This window comes from Chinchilla lanigera, unplaced genomic scaffold (genome assembly GCF_000276665.1).
Source record: "Chinchilla lanigera isolate Chin_1 unplaced genomic scaffold, ChiLan1.0 scaffold00152, whole genome shotgun sequence".
NCBI lineage: Eukaryota > Metazoa > Chordata > Mammalia > Rodentia > Chinchillidae > Chinchilla > Chinchilla lanigera.
The window spans coordinates 1843126-1851634 of NW_004955553.1; the positions used below are offsets into that span (position 1 = coordinate 1843126).

Below are 8509 nucleotides of genomic sequence, written 5' to 3' on the forward strand. Positions count from 1 at the left end.
AAAACAAAACAAAACAAAACTGGGCTCAGCTAGGTGTAAAGATAAAATGCCATGTGATCTTGCCATGCGGTTTGGCCTCTGCAGCAAGGATCTTGGGATGACAGGGAGCATGTAAAAAAAAAAAAGTGGGTGTTTCCAGAGAACAGGAGGAATCCACATGGTCCTTGCCTGGGAAGTAACATGCAAAGTTACCTCCACCGTACTCTATTGGTCAAAATAATCACAAGCCCACTGGATTAAAAGGAAGGGGACTTGGATCCCACCTTTCCATGGAGGGAAGGTTGACAATTTAGCACCGTATTTAATTTTTGTTTGTTTTGTTTTATGAGACAAGGTCTTGCTTTGTAGTTCAGGCAGGCCTTCAACTCACTATATAGCTCAGGCTGGCCTTTAACTGGAGGCGATCCTCTTGCCGCAGCTTCCCAAGTACCGGGGGGTTACAGATGTGCACCATGATGCCTGGCTAAATTTGGCACCATATTTAAGCCACCACATTGTGGGTGATGCTGCTCTTCACACTCCCCCCTAAACCTGAGTCTTGTCATCCCAGTAAATGGCATTACCCAGGTGCTCAAGCCAGAACAAATCCAGTGTCACCGTCCACATCTCTTCTTACCCCAGTTGCAGTCCATCAGCAATGTTATCACCAAAATATATGTTGTGTCCTTCCACCTCACTTCACTCCACTGCCTCCAGTTCTGCCAGGGCAGTGTTGCCTACCGTCCACATGGTCCCCACTCTTCTATTCTCTGCAGAACACCAGAGTGATTTGAAAACAACTCTCAACACTCTTCCACCTCTGAAAACACTGAGCCCTTTGTTGGGAACAATCTTGGCAGGGTGCCACTATGACCTTCAAGTTCCGCCATTGGGGTCTCCTCAGCCCCTGGAGCTCTTCCTCTGTTTACTCCCACCCACTTAGCTCACCCTGCCTGACACCATTGTACAGGCTGTTGCTTCTGCCTGGGCCAGCCCTCCTCCCATTCTTCATGTGACTGTCCCTTTCCTATCCCCTGGAGTCTTATCTTAAATACCTCTCTACCTGAGAGATGCCCCATCCCTAGCCCCCATGTGCTTCCTGAAACTTTTATCACCATCCTCATCTTTTCACCTTTTTACGTATTTTATATCTATCTCTCTCACCAAAATGCAAGCTTGTACCAGCAAGGACTGGGTCCGTTTTGTTCTCTGTATCCTCATCTCTTAGCCTTGTGCCTAACCCATAGCAAGTGTTTATCAGCTGGATTAATGAAGATAACCCCTGAGTTTCTGGCTTTGATGAATATAGAAGGTGGAAGGTCTATGGTTGTCCACTTTGGCCAATAAGACTGACACACTTTGGCCCACTGTTTCACAGATGCTTCTTTTCATCCTCTTAGGGGCTTTCCAGACTGAGCAGGCAGATCTCACCTAGGGCACTGAGGTAAGGGGAGCTGTAAAATATGGAGTCGGGGGGGGTGGTCACAAGAAGGATGAAGAAGGTCAAGGAATTTGGTTTGTTTGTTCATTCATTGGGCACCTGCCGTGTGCCAGCCAGGGTCCCTGCCCCACAGGAGTTCGCAGGGACTGGGAGGTGGATGGGTCCCATGCATTGGAGCTGCATTCTGTGATGTGACTCTGCAAGACACAGTGGGACTCATGGGGCCATTGTGCCTGGGGTCTCCACAGGTCTCTGCTCTGGAAGCCCAAGGCCTGGGACTTCACCTTCTTCCCTAGCCAGGAAGGTAAGGGTCTTGGACAGCCTCCCCAACCTGCCTCGGGAGCCCTGATGAGTGACACACAATGTGATGGGCAAAGAATAGGACCACTACCCCCTGCTTAAAAAACAAAAAATTACATGCATATATGATGTTACACCTAATGGCAAACAACGAATAGTGGTCCTAATGCTCGCATGACCTAGCTCCCATTCTAAGCACTTGGCTTGCAAGGTTAACTCCTGGAGGCCCCCAACAACCCCTGAGGAGGCACTAGAGGAGTGAGGATGGAAGCTGTCACCTAAAGATCGCTCTACTGCCATAGGCCTAGAAGGTTCAAGCTGCAGGGACTTAAAGTGGACCTATGGAAGCACTTCCTGCCCACGAGGATTGTGAGAATCTGCAATAATTCCCCACTTTGGAGCAGACAGTTGTCCAAGACAAATGCAGACTGTGTATGGGGGAAGGGGAGGGGACACCAGATGATCTCGCTCATTCGGATACACTGACGCCTTACCCCGCCAGGCGCTGATCTCATACTGGTGAAGGGACAGATGGGGAGACATCCTCCAGTGCGGTGTGCGCCCGGACCTGAAACAACCGCGTCTGAGGACAGGGAGGGAAGCGGTGGAGTGAGCGTAGGGGCAAGAGGAAGGATTCTGGGTGGCACTTGCTCCTTTGACCTCAACCTAGGATGCGCAGCAAGTGGGGTGCGTTTACACCCCGAGGCCCCAGAGGTCGGGCTGGGCGCCCTCCCCCAGCGCGCCCCGGGGGCTGGGAGCGGCCGGGACCGCTAACGTCAGCGTTGCCCGTCATTTCCGGCCAGCTGAACTGGGCTGGGTACGGAGGTGGAGGATCCAGCCAGGGGGCAGGCCGTGGCGACTGTGCCTCCGGTCCCCGCCCCACCCTGTTCGGAGCGGCGCTGGTGAGCGGAGCGTTTCCGCAGCGCAGCGCCTCCATCTCTGGTTCTGCGTCTGCGCCCCGCTCCGCAGCCAGAATCCTGGCTGGCTCGCCAGGACTCTGGATAGCTGGGTGGGCCTGAGGTGTCAAACCGACCCCAGCGGATCCTAATGCCCAAGGTTTGGCGACCATCGAGTCCACCCAGGGCTCTGGCCATCCGCCCCGCATTTTAATGTTGCTGACAAAGAACGCCAGGAAATAGGTTTCCTGGCATAGAGATGAAAGTACCCGGCTCTGGGGTTACCAAGGTCGGGTTTCTAAGTCCCACCCCTAAGTATAAATTACAGGGAAATGCCTGAAAAGGATCCCTGGGCTTGTTGGCTGGGAGCTCAGGGAGGCCGTGGAATTTCCTTCTTGGAGGACAGATCTGATGTTCCTCCTCATGGACCAGTTTAGAGCATGCTCAGTCTGCCAGGGAGGCACTGGGAATGGTTCCACTGGGACACGGGGCTAGGAGCTTGGAGTACCTCTAAGCCAGATCAGGCAGAGCATCCAGCACAGGTCTGGCACATACAGGCATCCTTATCCCTCAGGCAGCCCACAGCTCCAAGGGTCACCAGGGCTTTGATCCTCTGAACCTGCAGAGGGGACTGGGAGGCTCCACCACCCTGGCCAGGTTGGTTGCCCAGCTTCAGCCCCAGCCCCACCCCCACGCCAGCCTGAGGGACCCAGCATTAATATTCCAACCTTCTCCACCAGGATGTTTGGGCTGTGGAAAAGTTTCCAGCACATCCCCTGTCCCCACCGGCTGACGTGTGACATACCCATCCCTGCCTGCAGCTGAATCAGAAAGATGGCTACAGAGAAGGATGGCATGTGGGTTACCCATGCTGAAGCCTTGGCTAGTGTGGGCAAAGCTAAAAGCAGAGAGATGACCCAGGACATGGTTGGTTTTCAGGCATGGGTGTGGGAGTCATTCAGTTTGTTGCAGAAAGCACCCTTAGCTCCCTGGGTTGGAGGTGACTCTTCAGGTTAGCAAGCTGCCATCAAGAGGGAAGGCCTACTAGCATCCTTACTCTCTAGGCTGGGGAAATTGAGACAGCCTACCCAGACTGGCAAGCTCTTATTTACCTCTGGGGACTGTCTAAGCACCCTGGAGCAGCCCTGTGGGTACCTTCCCACAGGGGTGCAGAACAAAAAAAAAAAAAAATGAGGGGCAGTTGGACAGTTTAGGAGGGTGGGCAAAGACTGAATCTGCACAGTCAGTGGACTTGAGAGCCTGACCAGATCTCTCTGGAGCTCTGCCACCTAGCCTGCTTGTCCTTTAGACTCATTCTGCGCCCACCTCATGAACGGCATCACTGTCACCCTATTATGCGATTACTCTGATGCTTCAGTCAGTTCTACTGTACAGCTTACCCAACATATCTCTCATCTCTTTCCACCTTCCTGCCACAGCCTCACCCGTGTATTACCTCCCTGCTTGCTTCAGCAAAGGGCAAGCCCACACTGGCCGAGGGTTCAGCATGGCTAACCCAAATGCCATACTTTCCTGTAGCTCATGCAAAAGGCTTCAAATTGATCTTCTTGCTCCCTGCAATTCCATGCTCCAAAATTTCCAAAGTTATTATTTTACAAGTGAAAATTTTAAAAAGCTTTTTATCGGTTCACTTTGCCTACTTAAGGGGAAAAAATCCTGACTCTTTCCCATCCCTCTGACTCTAATCTCTTTTCTACTTACTCCCCTCCAGCCATGCTAGGCTTTGATCAGTTTCTAACATACCATCAAGCCGGGTGTGGTGACACATGCCTGTAATCTCAGCACTCGGGAGGCATAAGCAGGAGAACTGCTGTCAATTTGAGGCCAGTCTGAGCTACATAGTGAGTTCAAGGCCAGCCTGAACTGCATCGAGAGACCCTGTCTCAGAAAAAAAGCAACGTACAGTCAAGCTCTTTCCTGCCTCAGCCCCCTTGAGGGGGGGGGCTCCACTGCCTGGAACATTATCCCCCAGAACTTGGCATGGCTGGTGTTATATCATCCTTTAGATATCAGTTTAATGTCACCTTCTAAGGAAACCTTTCTGAAAAGCTAGATCTGAAGCATCCTCAAGCTCTCTTGGTACCTCATTAATTTCCTTTAAAGCACACACTGCCAGTTGTGGTCACTTACCTATTTTCTATCTCCCCCAGAAAGAAAACTGCACAAGAGCAGATACTGCCTGTGCCACAGCCATAGGGTAGGGTTTTATTCCTTCTCAAGTAAACTATTTTATTATGTACCTTCAGAAAATTGCCTACATCTACACATACAGGTGGATAAACTTTCACAGAGTGAACATACCTGTGCAACCAGTACCCAGATCAGAAAGTAAAACACTTCCAAAAGGGGAATTAGTGTTTAATGAGGGCAGAATTTTAGTTTTACAAGATAAAAAGAGTTCAAGTGATAGATGATAGTGATCCATACATTATGAGTGTATTTAATACCCTTTGCTGAACTATATAGTGAGGCCTTGTCTCCAAAACAAACAAACACACAAACAGTGTGAGACTGGGATATAGCCCAGTGTGAAGGCCCCAGGCTTAATACGCAGCACCACAATAAATAAATTAATAAGTCACCTTGTAGTTTCTCACATGTTTTTCCAGGGTCAAACACTATCCTCGTTACTTTTGCCCATTTTGGACTTCATATAAATGAAGTTATACAGTACTGTGGCAGGCACAACTGTGATCCCCAAAAAGGCCACATCCTAATCTCCAGAATCTCTGAATATATTCCCTGCACAGCACTGAGGGATTTTACAAATGTGACTAAATCATGGACCTTGAGAGAGGAAGATGATCCAGGATTATTCAGGAAGGCCCAACACCATTACATCCTAATGGTATACAAAAGTAAAGGAGGGTGGCCGGGGAGGTCAGAGCCTCCAGAAGAGAAACAGCTCTGCCACCACCTTGACCTGAGCTGGTGGAAGCCATGTCAACCTTCTAACCCACAGAACTATAAATAATAAATGTATCTTATTTCAAGCCATCATATTTAGGACAGTTTGTTACAGAATACTAGGAAATAGATATAAATATTTGCTCTTTGTGTCTGCACTACTCTCTAACTTTTAATTTGTACTATATACATGAATGCACTGTATTCCTCAACTGTTGACGGACATTTGGGCTGTTTCCAGAATGAGCCACTCTGGATCATGTTGCTAGGAACATTCTTGAACATACGTTTTGGTCAGATATGTACATATTTCTGTTGCATGTGTACAGGAATAGAGTAGCTGGGTCATAGGCCTTGTATATATAGTGGATGCTGTGGTTCATCCCACAGACTCTCCTTCAGGACCTGTTCTCCCAGCTGCAGAGTGGGCTGCTAGCTGACTATCCCCACCTGCCAGGCCTCTCTAAGAACCTGCCCCAGCTGAAAAGAACTCCTGTAGCCAAGGTCATGGCACTTCCCAGTGGCAGCTTCTATCCACTCAATAACAGTTGATATGTGCAGAAGGGGGATATAAAGGCCCCCTCTCCATTGCCACTGGGAATAGCATTGAAGTGCCACCCAGAACCAGAGCTCTAGAGGGATCAGGGGAAGCCTTTGTCGAAGCTGCAGCCCCACACAACCTCTACCTGTGCTCTTCCCCAGAAATTGCTCCCTAACCATCTTCCTGCAGGTTAAGCTAATCTCCATCTCAGGATCAGCTGCCAGGGAATTCAGCCCGCAGCATCCTGCTTTTCACTTTCCTAGATTTTATCCCTTGGTGTTCTTAGGTGGTTTCCCTGATGTACTCCCCCATCAGCAGTGGGAGAGAGTTTCGGTTGTTCAGTGTTCTTGTCAACACTAGGCATTTTCTGACTTTCAAATTTTAAGAAAATAAATTTTTGCCACTCTGCTGTTTGAGTAATATGCATTAGTCAGCGTCTGCCACTATAACAAATACCTGAAATAACCAACTGCTATGGTTTGGAAGTACCCCAAAGCCCCGTGTGCTAAATAAAGGTTTGGACACCAGTCTGTGACACTACTGGGAGGTTATAGAAGCTTTAAGAGGTAGGGCCTAATGAAATGAAGTTAAGGGTCAGGGATATAGCTCAGTAGCACAGCACCTGCCTGGCAAGCATGAAGTCCTGAGTTCGATTCCTGATGGTATACAAAAGTAAAGGAGGGTGGCCGGGGAGGTCACACGCCACCCCCCCAAAAAAAGGAAAGAAAGGAAGGAAGGAAGTTAGGTTATTGAAAGCATGCTCTTAAAGGGGATGTTAGGCTTCAGGCCCTTCCTATCTCTCTTTTTGATTCCTGATTGCCAAGAAATGAGCTGTTTCCTCTGCCACACACTTCCTACCTTATGTACTATCTTACCAAAGGCCCCAAAACAATGAAAACTGAAACCTCTGAAACCGTGAGCTGAAACAGATCTTTCCTCCTTTTAAGCTGATTTACCACAGGTATTTCATCACAGTGATGGAAAGATACTAACACAGCAGTTTCTAAAGAGCAGAGGTTTGTTTTAGTCCATCGGTTTGGAGATTGCAGTCCACGATCATTGGTCCTGTTGCTTTTTCAGATGTGTGGCAAAGCAGCTCGTGACGGCAGGAGCATGCGGTGGAACAAAGCCACTCAAATCATTGTTGGCAAGTAAAGAGAACAAGGAAGACACTCCCTCAGGGACACCCCCGGGAACATAATGACCGCTCAGGAGGACCTACCTCTCAACAGCACCACCCTGGAATCAAGCCTCTAAGTTCCCGGGCCTACGGAAGACATTTAAGATTCAAATGACAGCAGTAGTAGTATCTAGTTGTGTGTTTAATTTGCATTTTCCTGACGTATTTCCTTGTTATATGTTTATTGGGTCACTTGGACATCCTCCTCTGTGAACTGTCTGGTTAATCTTTTATACACTTTTCTCCCAGGCCTTAACACCTTTTTTCTTATGGATTCCCAGGTATTCTGTCTACATTCTAGGCACGAGTCCTGCGCTGACTGTATTGCAACATTTACTCAGATTTAGATAGGCTCAGAGTATGTCAGTGCTAGCACATGGCGTGTCCTAAAAAAAAATGAGCTACGTGAATCTTGAGTCTGAAAATTCCTTTAAGGAAAGTGTGTTGGGGTGGGTGAAACCACGGACTTTTAGGGGACATAATTGGATTTATGATACGGGTCCCGAAGAAAGGGAGAGAGAATCTTAAAGAGAATGCAAGTACTGTAAGATGCCCTCAAACCTCACCGCTCCTAGCCTGCGGTTTCCGGTCATACGCTTTTAAACATTCAAAGTCTTTAAGGTAATTGCAAAATAATATTCAAAGAATGTCCATGGAAAGTATCAATGGGCCAGCCTGCTCTCCGCGGTGAGGACTCGTAACGAATAGGAGACCTAGGACACACAACAGGTAAACGCAAGATCATTTCAGGTAGACCAGATAGACTTGAACTGAAGTGCGACGTGGAGACAGAGAGGACCGGTGTGCTGATCCAGCAACTCCCAAACCAGGACATCAGAAAGGTCCCACCCTTGGCCCCGCCTCCAGCTTTGCATACTCCTCCTGATTGGTTGCCGGTGGCCAGCCCCCACCCCGCGGTGCTGGCGACTAGCGAAGCTGCAGGCGGGCCGGGCCAAGATGCAGCGGCGGCTCCGGGCGGCTCCGGGCGGGCCTGGGACGGCGCGGGGCGGAGTCGGGCAGGGGGTGCGCACCGAGGCTCTCGCGCACTCCTAACGCCTCGGACCTGCCGGCGGCTCCTGTCGTCTTTGCCACCGTCCCGCCCGTCGTCCCCACCCCTCCACCCTTTGTGCCGCTGCCGTTCCGCACCCCGGCTCCGCGGATCCCCGGCCGGGCGTGACCGCAACGGCTCGCCAGGCCCCGGGTGGGCGCCCGGCCGCAGGCGAATGGCTAGGGGGCGCGGCGCG

General features: G+C 50.0%; 1 protein-coding gene across 1 annotated transcript in view; it reads left to right on the top strand.

Moving 5' to 3' along the window:
- Positions 1-8212: 8212 nt before the first annotated feature.
- The window catches only part of Cdr2l (cerebellar degeneration-related protein 2-like), a gene marked incomplete in the record, with an annotated part of 12435 nt that continues 12138 nt past the window's right edge, over positions 8213-8509 (top strand). The window contains 1 exon segment of the mRNA XM_005412266.2: positions 8213-8509.